Below are 14,413 nucleotides of genomic sequence, written 5' to 3' on the forward strand. Positions count from 1 at the left end.
GTCACACCGGCCGGCCATGCCAATCACCTGTGCATCTCTGGGACTCCTCCATTGTCCTCTGCAGCCCGTGGTGCTTTCAGTGCCGTGCTGAAAGCCACCTGTCAGCTGAGGCTGGCTGACCTTGACTGCAGCCAGCGACTGATGGGAAGTACCCCCAAGCTGCATGCTGGATGCTACCTGCGTGTCTCCACACCTAGTCTCCGTGTGGCTCTGCAGAGGTCTTTATGATCAGTGTCAGTACACGAAGTCCTGTTATCTAAAGTACTTCCTAACAAATATCCCTAAGATTGAACAAAATGAATTTAGTGTAACCAATAAACGACAAAATCAGATATCACACAGTTGGCCCAACTAACATTAATGTGAATTCTTTATAAAACTTGCAAGGAGTGCATCAGGATGGTCCACCCTCAAGTAGTTGGTCCCTATTTTTATTCAAGCGCCAGCCGGAGTGGCTGTGCGGTTCTAGGCGCTAAAGCCTGGAACCGAGCGACCGCTACGGTCGCAGGTTCGAATCCTGCCTCGGGCATAGATGTGTGTGATGTTCTTAGGTTAGTTAGGTTTAATTAGTTCTAAGTTCTAGGCGACTGATGACCTCAGAAGTTAAGTCGCATAGTGCTCAGAGCCATTTTAACCATTTTTTATTCAAGCTATGCAATAGGTGACAACATGGTACCTGGTTGTCGTCGATCATAATTCCGTCGATCAGTAATGGGTTGGTCACGTGTTAGTTACCTCTTTGTTACCTCAGTGAGTTTCAATGCCATCCAGTCCTAGTCTCATACCTAAATTAGATTCATTTGGATCGGAGCACCTAACTGGTCTTAAAGTATATGTTAGTAACACTCATGGAGAGTTACCAACATTTGAATATTATCCTGTACCAACTGTTGCCATTATCCCGCTGGGCTTGTCTTCGATGTCGAGTACTCCCCCGATTTCTCGCAGACAAATATCTCGCATACACATGTTTTTCTGCCACTCGCTATTATTCATACAATTTTCCAATAGCTTACTGTTTGAAGCTGGTTGAGTTGTTTATCATGTTATCTTCAGTGTGTTACCTCATGTACCTTTACGCAAAACATTGGATATAACTTTCTCCCCTTTTACCATTCGACGTGTCCCTCATTCCTGTAACCTTCTCTTCACTCTTATTGGTTATCCTTTCCACTGTCCTCCTAATGCTGTACTCTCATAAACATAGAATCACACATCCCATATCATGAAGTAACTATATCACTAAATCTACATTTCACCTCAACTGAATACTTAACAACGCTACATGTCGACCAACACATCTCTCCTCTCATCTCGTATCAAATCTTACCAAGGTAACTTATGCTACAAAGTCGACGGGAAGAAAGATATTTGGGAATGGAGAAAGAAACATACAATATAGATTACACACAGTATGCTAAATAATATAAACTTATAATCATACACTGTTCATGACCACAAACAAACTACTTAATGTAACTTACAATATACACAATTATCTCAGAAATAAACTTCTTAACTTTACTCAACTATGCATTAAATATAATCTTCAGGAATCAGCAATCACTGCCTCTTCTCTACCACTGTGTATATAAATCGTTTCTGTCCCGGACCCCACCTGTCACCTGTATCAGAGCTCTGTTATTGACATAACATCTATGTCCGTTGCTTTTCATCCTGATCCGATTAAATTGATGACTGTTTTACTCATTGTTACCATAATAGCATAGGTTATCTAGCCATTTATGTGGTCCAACTCACTGCACAATCACATGCCATCGCCCTCTCCTCTCTCTCTCTTTCTCTGTCTCACCGCATTCAGTCCACCACCTATGTTCCATCCACCCCCTGTATTCATTAATATTCTCTTTTCTTTTCCAAAGTAGTGCCCCACGAAAATTCTTCGGCTGTTTGTCCTTGCACAACCAAAGGAATTCAGTAACAGAGAAAGGTTTGTTGGGGTATAAATTATTTTCCACTGCGTTTCGTTAAGCACTAAGACAGTGTTCTCGAATCCATCTCCTTTTGTGTCAGTAATTATATCAGCTAGTCATTAATAACATTTTGTTCCATTCGTTTTTAAGGTAATTTTCAGTATTTTCTCCCGGAATACCATAAAAGACAAACACTTTGTAACCATGGGTAGCACCCTATTTACTGCCTCCAGGTAAAGGTGTTGCCATTCGAGTCTTTTTGTAGGGAAACACTTATTAAATAGCAGAACCAAAGGCACTGCATGAATCAAAGTCCCATCGCCTTCAACTCCCTGTACATGTAGGGTAACGCATACTGCACACAATTTCTCATTTCTTGGTCATCCATTGTCAATACGCCACCTGCTTCACCAATCCTGTATATACTGATCACGTCTGCATTCTTGAGGCTCACATGTGCTGCTTCAGTGACTGCTTCTGCATTTCCGTTGTCACACATGTACCCTCCCTCAAAAGCCACTGTGTTCTTCAGCCACGTCTCCTATTCTTCACTCTTGGTTCCAAAGACATTTTCCTCAAATTCTTCCAATTCCAGGAGCAGCTCCACGTATGTGGCCATCAGTATGATCTTGTCCTCTGTTTTGCTCAACGCATCTACTGTCTTTCCGTAATTCTCGTCCTGCATTTGGCGCATGGCGTCTTCTAATTTTTCCCCTCAGATCTTTCTCTAAGTGATCCATACGCTGCTCTGACTCGCTCGCCTGTTTCTCTCGCTCTTCCTGTTGCTTCTGTAAATTGTTGAATGTTTTATCTAAATTCTATTTGGCCTCAAAACTAAATTCCTCTATTCTCTTAAACTCTTCCTTTGCCTCTGTGTTTTCCCTCAGCTTATTAAACCTTATACTGAGCATCCTGTGAAATTTTATTTGTTTCCGCTGCCAATTTCGCAGTCCTTTTTGTTTGTCCCTTTACGTCCCAATTTTCGTCCTATGTTCATTCCCCTGTGTCCTTATTTATTTGTTTCCCAAGACTTTAAATTTTTTCTTCATTCCCTTAAAAAAGTCTGTTATATTGAACTCGTCATTTCCCATTTCGCTCGTTCTGTCTGTTGAAACTGCTCTAGACCGCACTGGAGCGATATCTTTCTCTTCTTCGTTTGATCTTCCGTTCTCTTCCACCTCCAGGCTATGAATAATTACTACTGTTTCTGTATCTTGATCTCGGCTTTCTTCGGTTTCCTCTTGAGACTGGATGTCATGAACTGATATACATATTATGGCTTTTGAACACTATTAAGGTAAATACATTGTTTGTTATCTATCAAAATCTTTCATTTGCTAACTATGCCTGTCAGTAGTTAATGCCTTCAGTAGTTAGAATCTTTTATTTAGCTGGCAGTATTGGCGCTTGCTGTATTGCAGTAGTTCGAGTAACGAAGATTTTTGTGAGGTAAGTGATTCATGAAAGGTGTAGGTTATTGTTAGTCAGGGCCATTCTTTTGTAGGGATTGTTAAAATTCAGATCGCGTTGCGCTAAAATATTGTGTGTCAGTTTAGTGATGATCAGAATAAGTAAAGAGAGTAATGTCTGAGTACGTTCAGTTTTGTTCAGCTGTTTGAAAATCAAATAACGTAAGAGGTTTTCCAGCACAGTAATTCATAAATTATTCTAAGAGGACGTTTCAAATTAACTGAAATCCCGATCTGAGACTCAAATTTAACCCAAAAAATTCCTGCAAGAAATTCAGTGACTCGCAGCTTTTTGACTGATTAAAGCGATCGTACATCAAACACATGAAAGTTGAAGCTGGGATGCACCGAGATGAACGGCCCTGATGTGGGCGCCAAAGGAAACGAGGGCACACCATCCTCTCGTCATCTGCTAAGACGCGCCCCACTGCATTTCGTTCTCCAATAAACCCCGACAACGATGTTGCATCGTTCGAAGTTCGCCAGCAAATCTCTATCGACGGACCTCGGTGGAAGTCCACCCACACAGTCTCCACAGATTGCCACCAACCGAAGTCTGCAGTGAATATTACAATTTGGCTTCCTTTTATGCTCTGAACTATTTTTTCCCGCCGAACAGTGTTTGTGGCGAATAGAAAAATTACAGAACAATGTGGCCCAACAAAGGAGTTTTCCTCCAGTATATGGAGTCCAAACCAAGGCAGCGTGTCACCTTCAGATGCCAATCATTTCGCAAATCTCGCCCCTACTACTAAAAGACATCTGCATCAGCTCTGTGCTCATGATGTCACACACTAACAAACCGATAGGAAACGCTGTTCACGATGCTAGCCCATTATTTTGTGCACCTTGTGTTTCTGAAAGTGGCCAATGTCTACATAAAAAGGCAGTCTGCAAAACAGCCCTTACCTCCAGCTAATGGCGCCTCTCTCCTCTCTGGTGGCCCTATTGACTGCCAGAGAGTGTCTACATTTACATCTACATGCATCTACATGAATACTCTGCAAATCACATTTAAGTGCCTGGCAGAGGGTTCATCGAAGCACCTTCACAATTTTCTATTATTCCAATCTCGTATAGCGCGCGGAAAGAATGTACACCTATATTTTTCCGTACGAGCTCTGATTTCCATTATTTTATCTTGGTGATCGTTCCTCCCTATGTAAGTCGGTGTCAAAAAAATATTTTCACATTCGGAGGAGAGAGTTGGTGATTGGAATTTCATGAGAAGATTCCACACTCTCTCCCATATTTCGCTATAACACATAACGTGCTGCCTTTCTTTGAACTTTTTCGATAAAACTGTATAAACTGGACAATTCTTAGCAGCCCCTTGAGACGTGGTGGCAGTGCCACTTCCACAAAGTCAATGCCTGTCTCTCTGCTCGCCACGCAGAGTGCTATTCTCCGCAACATCTTCTGTTCGCCCATCTCAGCTCCAACGTATTATGTCTTCCCATGTACACAAATGTATACAGAAATTAGTGAGTCCTTCAACATGTTAAAGAAACGAAACTACGTAGGGCGCTGTACTATCATTCTCTGTGCTCCAAGATCATTAACAAATATTTTCTTATCGCAATCCCCACAACTCTCCTTCTCTAAATTGATAAACCGGTATCAGAATTAACGAATAAGGCAAGCAAATTTTCTTGCAACGTTTCACGTATTGTCTGCGTGGAGAGTCATCGGCAAATACATACGTAAATACAGAGGTGCCCAAGGATGTGGATTCGGCTATGTTCCATATGTTCTATATTAATAACCTGCAAGGCAATATTAATAATAACCTCAAACATTGAGCAACTGATTCATTTATCTTCTGTGTACTAAAGTAGCTAAAGCTGATATCAATCCAGAGATTGTTTTGAATACCACACTATTTCACTAGGCTTGGTCCTACTGAAGGTGGCATGCCGTTGCCTTCCTCCGACCTTTGAACTGACTGACACAACAAGCTGTAAGGAGACTATAGTTCAAAGTGGATCCCGATCGACGGTGCAACTCGGCATTTTTCACATCAACAAATATCGTCAGAGTATGATTCTGTTAATCTTCTGACCTAACAACATTTTTCCAGTCATCATCATCATCATCAGTTATCTGCTATATTAGCAGGTCCTTTGCCTCTCTATTTTCTGCGAACAATTGCTTCCTTCTTAAGGCTGCTGTACGTTGTACCGTCCATCATGTCATCCAGTATCTGGAATCTCTTCCTTCCTCGCTTCCTTTTCCCTTCTAAATAACCTTCTAAAACTGTTTTTATCAGTCCGTCACTCTTTCTTAATATATGCCCAATCCAATTTCTTTTTCTCCTCTTTATTACATCTAGTAACTGTCTTTTCTCTCCCACTCTTCTCAGTACCTCTTCATTTTTTACTCTGTTCATCCAACATATTCTTTCCATCCTCCGCCATGTCCAGATCTCAAAAGCTTCCAGCCTTTCTCTGTCTTACTTCCTCAAAGTCCATGTTTCAGCGCCATATAGAACACTCCATACAAGACATCTTATGAGTCTATTCCTGAGTTCTCTGTCCAGACAGCTGCAGAAAATTCTCCTTTTCTTATAAAACGCCTCTTTTGCCATTGCTATCCTTGTTTTAATATCTGTGGTGAACTTCCAGGCGGTGTCTATCCTGCTTCCAAGATACTTAAAATTTTGCAACTGTTCTAGTATTTCTCCATTCAGCATAATTTTTATTTCCTTATTTCCTCCTAGTGCCAATACTTTTGTTTTATTTGTGTTTATTTTCAATCCATATTTTTTCCGTTAGTTTCAATGGTGTCCACCAAATCCTGTAATTCTTTTTCCAGTACATTAGTAAATTAAATACACGTTGAGTATAATTAAACTTTCAAGACGCTGTAAAAATAACACCACTGGTCGGAATGACGCCAAATTGCAACGTAATCTTATTGGAGAAGATGGAAAACGTATGGCAGAAGAAAAAAATTGTGTGAAAATTGATCAATAGATGGCGTTGTATGTGTCAGAATACGTAAATGAAAACACCTGTCCTTTCACATCTGCGACGTTCGCCATGACTGTCGGAATGCAGGATTGTATTACAAGAATGAAGACTGCACACGTCGCCTCTGCAGAAGTTCCGGACATTGAAGGGTTTGAAGAAAGGCGTTGGTCCGATGACTGCCGTGGATCTGGAGAAAATGATTGGGAAATTCGAAAATACGGGTTGTTTTGATGTGCAACCTGGTAGAGGGAGGAAACGAATTGATTCGACGTCAGTGGAAGCAGTGACCACAGCATTGCAGGAGGAGACGGGTGGTGGTGTGCAAACGTGTAGCGCACGGAAAACTTCCCGAACATTGGACGTACCCGAAACATTCTTCTTTGCTATTCATTCAAAATTACACATGTGCACGAGTTGCTTACTGTTGACCTGCCAGCAAGAGAGATCTCTGCTTCAGAATTTCTTGCTCGCCTGGAAGTGGACAATGATTGGCCGAGGAATATTTTGTGGACGGTCGAAGCCCACTTCTATCTGAAAGGATATGTCAATACACAGAATTGTCGAATACGGGCAACGGAAAGTCCACACGCAAATCAACCTGTACCACTTCATCCTGAAAAGATCACTGTCTGCTGTCCGAAGTGGCCGAGCGTTTCTAGGCGCTACAGTCTGGAGCCGCGCGACCGCTACGGTCGCAGATTCGAATCCTGCCTCGGACATGGATGTGTGTGATGTCCTTAGGTTAGTTAGGTTTAAGTAGTTCTAGGTTCTAGGGGACTGATGACCTCAGAAGTTAAGTCCCATAGTGCTCAGAGCCATTTGATCACTATGTGTTGCGGTTCCACGGCATCGTTTATCATAGGACCATATTTTTTTCGAAGCGACAGGTGCTTCCGGTCCTGTTACCTGTGCCGTTACTTTTAAGCGCTAGGAGTGTCTTTTGCGCAACGACGTCATTCCAGCTCTCCAACAGCGCGGATGTGTGGATGGGAACGTTTCAGTGCAAGATGGCGCACATCCTCACATTGCAAATCCAGTTAAGGAACTGCTAAAGCACCACTTCGTAATTGCTAGAATTATCAGCAGCCATTTCCCTACAGCCTGGCCGTCCTGATCACCTGATCTTAATCCGTGTGTCTTCTGGCTGTGGGGTTATCTGAAAGATGTTGTGTTCAGTGTTTCGAATGCAAACTTAGCTGCATTGAAGGCACGCATTGCGCAACACAGTCTGAACGTGACCCCCGAAACACTTCGATCAGTCGTGAAACATGCTGTATCTCGATTTCAACTTGCTTCAGAAAACGGTGGACAACATATTGGATGTGTATTGCGCGTCACGCGGAATTTAATAATCCGATTCGATTTTGAGTGATGCTTTTTATGCGGTTTTTGGCGTCGGGACAGTTAAAAACCGATGTGATTGATGCTTTTTGTACGGTTTTTGGCCTCAGAGCAATTGAAAACCGACTTTTTCCCATCCGATGTGATATGACCTTGTCGCGGTGGATGGTCTTACGTAACCAACAGTATCACACCTGTACACCCATACACACTGAGTAGTACAGTTTGTTTAGCGCCAAACGTACACCTTAGGCTCTGTTGTATGATTCATTTGTCATTTGCAGTCGACCGCTGTTAAATTATGATGCTTCCAGCGCTATCTATTACTACGTTCATTAACTATTTATTTTTCTTCTCCCATATGTTTTCCCTCTTCTCCGATAATATTCCGTTACAATTGGACGTCATTCTGACCAGTGGTTTTATTTCTACAGCGGTTTGAAAGTTTAACTGTAACTATAATCACCCTGTACCTACAGTAAATTAAGATATTTTTTACTTTCTGCTTGTAGCGCCGGAGGATAGTTTACAACCAGCGCTGCTCCTCACATTTCAGCTCGGTGAAAAGATACTCGATCTCTTCTTCTTGGGATGCACAAGTCTCACAAAACTAGCCATTGTGTCAGGCGCTGAAATCCTTCAGTCACTTTTTAATTATATTCTCAAACTGACACACGTCGAAATAAGATCAAAGCAAAGCGAAACGAAACAACGGAACTCTATGAAAGCACAGCACAACACGGCACGACATGTGGAAGTGAATCCCACGAGGAGCAGAGCCAGACGGAACGATCGCGAAAGTCGATAGACAACTCCTGCCGTCTTCGATATAGCATGTGACGTCACGTTAGTATCATGCGATGTGAATTCTCTTTGGTTATCCAAAGAGATAAGAGTGTTGTTTCCGTTACAAAAGTGGACTGTGAATGTTATGGAGAGAACGTTGTTATGGCTGCAGTTAGGTTGCGTTTTGTGTTTTGGTAGGTACGCGTAAAGAGTGATGACGGTTCCTGACATAGTATTAAAATGACAGCGAACCTTAATGGCAATAGCAAACATACCAAGCTCTGTCTGCTGACTCTTACTTTATTTTCTATTCATGATGAATGAATTGCCATGTTTATGGTTTGTTTTGTAATTTAATGTAGTACCACCTTAAATATTCAATCCTCGAAAAATTTCGAAATGCTGAAGAGACTAACAACTTGCCTTAAATGCCCAGAAATATAAAACTGTGCACTTCATAAAACGCAAAAACGTAGTGTACTGTGCATACAGTACCAACCTGTGACAACTAGATTCGGTCAGTTCAATCAAATATCTCGGTATAGTACTTTGTAGGTTTAGGACAAGGAACGATCAGCCATGGTTAAAGGTGGTGGAAAACTTTGGTTTATTGTCAAGATAGTGGGCAAATACGGTGAATCTACATAGGATAGTGTGTACAAAACACCCCTTTCCAGAATGTTGCTCAAGCGAGTGGGATTCATTCTGAAGATTACTAACAGATTATAATGAACGTGTAGAAATAAACGTAGAACGAATGGTCACAGATCTGTCTGACCTACGATAGAGCGTCACGGAAATGCTGATAAATCTCACCTGTAATGCTTGAAGACAGATGTCAACTATCCCGTGAAAGCTTCCCTAAAAAGTTTCAATTATCAATTTCATATGAAGAATCTCTGAATATATGGCACGCCTCTACGAATCGCTTCCGTGCGCCCTGCGAAGAAGAGTCTTACTGCGCTCAAAATCATTTAAGCAGGCTCCATACGAAAAATGAACCGGAGGAAACAGTAATACATGATACAATGCCATTCATTTCACAGCGGTTTGCAGGGAAAGGATGTTGATGTTGTTACACCGGATCGGTAGTCGTGACTTTAAAAAGCTCAGTGTAAGCAGGATTAACATGTAGGCAGCTTTAACTAGTGTCATTAGCCGGTGGCAGTACTAAGTTAGATCAGGAAGCTAACAGTAAGTTGGAGTAGATACTGGTGAGATTTATTAAAGCAAATATTAACTGTATTGTTTCAATGGAAACTAAAGAGGCTAATTTTGATTTGAGTTCCTGACTTCCATACTTTTGAGCTGTAACCAACGACTTTTTTTTCTTTGATGAGAATTCTGTGCACGTTCCAGAGATCCAGCTGGACGTTAGTCGGGGACTGTCCAGCTCTGCATTTTTCAAGCCCTGTTGTCGGATCTTAGATTTCAGCCGAGTGCTATGATATAACTATTGGCTAGACATCAGTTGTATTGAGTGACTTCTTAAACTTGTTGCGCGTGTTAAAACGAATGTTTCAACCGTTGAAAAAACGTATTATGCTCAAGCTTACTTTTTAAGCTCTAGCAACAGTCACACTTTCAGAGAGTCTTTGGGAATTCAGGTGCGACTGTTATTCAAACAATTGCATTTTTTTTTTTACTTCTCTCAGATAACTGTGATTAGCTATTTAATAATACACTGCTTAACAATTGCTAAGGAACAACTGACACTTGCTAAGAAACAACTGCCAAGTTGAAAGGTCTCTGTTGGATTCCTTTCATGTTAATTTCTCAAATATGTTGTCATTTACGGCATTAATTCCTCTTCTAAATTTACTATGGTGTTTCTGACTATCTGCGAGGAGACTGAGCAGTGAAACGTGTTACTTTTACACATAAACAAGAACGATCTGTCACACTGCTACACTTTAGAACACAGTTTATATGCAGTTCATGTCACACAGTCTCATACGGAACCTACATCCGCTTTCTTTTATATACTGTATATGATAACATACTGTCATCCCCCTTCCCTTCTGTGTGAGAGGATGAATGAGCAAATGTATTTCTAGTTGCATGCTGGATGGTAGCAGACAAGCCTGTCTACTAGAGAACAGTAGGATCAATGTCGGAACAGGTAGCTACGCTTTCTAAAAGCAAAGAGGTTTCTATCCTTAGTACAATCCTGTCCGTCCCTTGACATGTCCCTTGACAAATGAGCGACATGGCAAATGAGTAGAAAGGACAGTGAGAAGTAGAGAGGACGATGAGGAGAAAGAATTGATTAGTTTAAATTTGTGACATATGCATTTTGAATAATATGTTGGTAAAAATAATGATAAAGATGTTTCTATGTGATTGATTGAAGTGATGTTTTTAAACTTTTTTTCTTTCCTTGTGCAATTAGGATTTAGGTTGGTTCAAATGTGAAGATAAAAGGTTTCCTCGTGAACGAGTGAAATGCTGTTTTTTTTTGTGTAAAAAGAGTCGCTCCTGAGAGAAGCAAGATCTGTGTTGAATTAATGCAAAACTCAGGGGAATATCTGATCTGTGGGTATTATGGGTCTGGCAAACCCAGGTCCCCAGCTGTTAGTAGCCTTGTTTCCGATTTTCTGCTTTCAGTGTTACTATCTATCTATTACTATTCTATATCTGTCAGTATAAATGTGGATCTCTTACTATAGTATGCGTACTGTATGAATATTTTAAAATAGGAGAACTCTGAGAAAGGAATGAGTAAGTTTAGAATCTTGAAAAGAGGATGCAATAATACGATTATTTAACCATTGGCTTCCCAATATGCGATTATATGTTAATACTGATGATATATGTCTTTTTCGTTCTTTATAGCTGAGTACGTAAAGTGCTGTCTGTGGATTTCGTCAGTATATTGATTCCCTTCAAGGTTAAAGAAGAGTTGTGGTTTGGGTAATTTACGTGGCCCTGAAATAGTATTATGGCAGTCAAATGACGAGCAGTTTTCCAGCAAATGGAGAATGGAACGGAAATATGGATCCTTTTTGTAGTCTTGACTGATGTTGAGCCAGAGCCTGAAAAATTATTCTGCGTAAATACTTGTCCTAGAAAAGCGACGTTTATGTGTTTTGCTGATGCTGTGAGCATTACAGCTTACTGTTTCCGTGGTGCGGGATGCACTGCAGCCTATATGATTTGTACTGAGGAAATTTCCCTCTTGAAGGTAGAGGAAGATTAAATAATTTTGATTATGGGACCGAAGGAAAGCTTGGTTTAATGTAATAAGGATGAAGCAAAACATTTGTCATTTAAACTACAGGAGGATTCGGATCTTTTGTGTCTGTTGTAAGTTCAATATGTTAAGATGAAACTGTTTTACAGAATAGAGGTGACCACAATTTTGCCATTCATGAGAAATGAATCCAGAATGACCACCACAGGCGAGATAACTGATTTGGAAGCTAAAGGTAACTTAAAGAAGGAACGAAAAGGGAGCAAAATGGGTAAGAAAATGTAGTATAACCTGTATAATGAAAATATTTTTACCCTTCTCAGAGTCATCTGTGTGATTAATTCTTGTGATAACGTAATTTTAGATAAAATTGTCTTACTGTTTTATGTGTGAATATATGAGTATGATAAATATATCAGGTGTGTCAACTGGTATAAATGTTTTGGCGTGCAAATAACCATTGTTATTTTTACTGTGTATGTTTAAGGAAAGTTTCTCCATATTTATCATGTGACAAGACATGTGGCGTGAGCGTCAAGAAGAGGACGAATTAGAACAATGTTGTAGTGGTATAAACACCGTGTTGAAGTAGCATTGAAGTAGCTTCTTGGATTAACTAGTAGTGGATTGAAGTAGAATTTTGAGTAATACACGTTTATGGGTAGTTAGTTTGTAGTATAGACAACAGGTGTGCATGTGTGTGTGTGTAAATAACATGTGAACCCTATGCTGTCCTGACCTATACTTCCACAAGGCATAATCCTATTCATTTTAGTGAATTAATAAGTAGCATTTGATTTATTAAAACGCAAGTGAACCACATTAGTGATGTGAATTTAGATATTATATTGTCAGTTCATCTAATTTTTATTTTTATACTGTCAAGTCATTTCACTTTTACTTTTTTTATATTGTCAAGTCATTTAACTTTTATTTTTATATTGTCGATTCACGTAACTCTTTTATTTAAAAAAAATTATGTCTCACTTTTGTTCTTGAAAATTGTTGTATGATGTATGACATTTCGTAATCACATAATTATGATGAACGATTTCTGTGAATGCAGTTGAGAACGTGAAAGCAAACCGGCTAAACTCTTACGAGACAGCAGGAGCAGCGAGGAGGAGCACTAATTGTAAACAGGCTGGTTTTCCAGCAGGACACTGTTAACCGGGCACTTCGGGAGCGCGGCCGACAACAAAAGAAGGGTACGGGACAAACACTTTCCCTTGCACCCGGAGCTAATGGCCGGCCGCACCAGTGCGACCCTTCGTGGAGGCGATGACCTGAGATGGGCGAGCGGTCCACAGTGCGGAAAGCCATCTGCTGGCAATGCACCACACGCACGCGACCATGACGAGACGGCCGCGGTGAAACGACAGAAGACAGGGGTTAAAGGGGCGTGGAGCCCTTTGACAGGTACTGTCCAGAGAAACTTGCAGACGTCAACGACGACTATCAACATTTCTTGGCAGAAGCCCATTGTCAAGCGATAGTAAATCATGGTTCGGTGTTCTCTGGTTGCTAAGGGTGGCACAAAGAAGAGCCACTAAGTGTCATCCTTGCCCAGGAATATCAAACCGGAGAGCCAATTGAGGATAACTCAAGAATGTAACAACACAAGGGGCGTGGAGCCTTTTGACATATACTGTCCAGAGAAACTGGCAGACTTCAACGATGCCTATCAACATTTCCTGGCGGATGCCCACTGTCAAGCGACATTAAATCATAGTTCGATGTTCGCTGGTAGCTAAGGGTGGCACAAAGAAGAGCCATTAAGTGTCATCCTTGCCCAGGAATATCAACTTGGCGTGTCAAACGAGGATACCGCACGAATTTGACAACACAAACATGGAACCAAATCGAGATGTACGTGACACGGGCCACCAAGAGAAACTTCATGAGAGGGCAGATACGGAGGGATTGCACGCAACAGATGGACAAAAATCCCTACTGATAGCTGCGGCGACGAACCCCCACCCTTCCCCTTATATTGTGCCTCAGAACAGTGGAACTACTGAGTGTGTCAGTGAACAGTGATTATACAGTTCTTACTTCAATGCATATACGTGTGTTTCTGTCAGAGAAACTTTGACTCGTGTGTTTTGCAGGGGTTCGATTTTTTGGTGTTTATTAGACTGACTCTTGTATTTTGCAGGTGTTCTATTTATTGTTTTTTTTTTAGACTTTGACTCTTGTATTTTGCAGGAGTTTTATTTATTGGTGTTTTTTTTAGATGTTGACTATTGTACTTTCAGAGCTGTTTTATTGATCAATGTTTGTTCTTGTGTGATGTATTAGATTTGTGATATTTTGTTTTGTATATTCATTCCTGTGGCATTGCTTCGCTTATCAGTCACATACCTATTCATTCTCACTGGACTGTGATCGATTAGCCTTTGCATGGGGCGGATTTATTGTGAGGAACCCGTTAAGGGTAACAATCACATAATTAATTGTAGTTTCAGTATAATGACACAGTGGTCATTGTTTGCTAACTAACTGAAATATAGTAGAGTCATTAAATTAGTGCCACAAAGTTATTTTAATTCTACAAATTATTAGTTTTATAAGATTTATAATTTTTTTGCGATAACCACTTCGTAAAACATGTTTTTTCTCTTATCAATTTTTTTTTTTTTTGCTTTTGCGGATTGTGCATTGTAATGTTCTGCTTTATAATACTGATGTTATTTTCATGTTCTTTTTTAATTGCTG

This window comes from Schistocerca serialis, chromosome 2 (assembly GCF_023864345.2).
Source record: "Schistocerca serialis cubense isolate TAMUIC-IGC-003099 chromosome 2, iqSchSeri2.2, whole genome shotgun sequence".
Lineage (NCBI taxonomy): Eukaryota > Metazoa > Arthropoda > Insecta > Orthoptera > Acrididae > Schistocerca > Schistocerca serialis.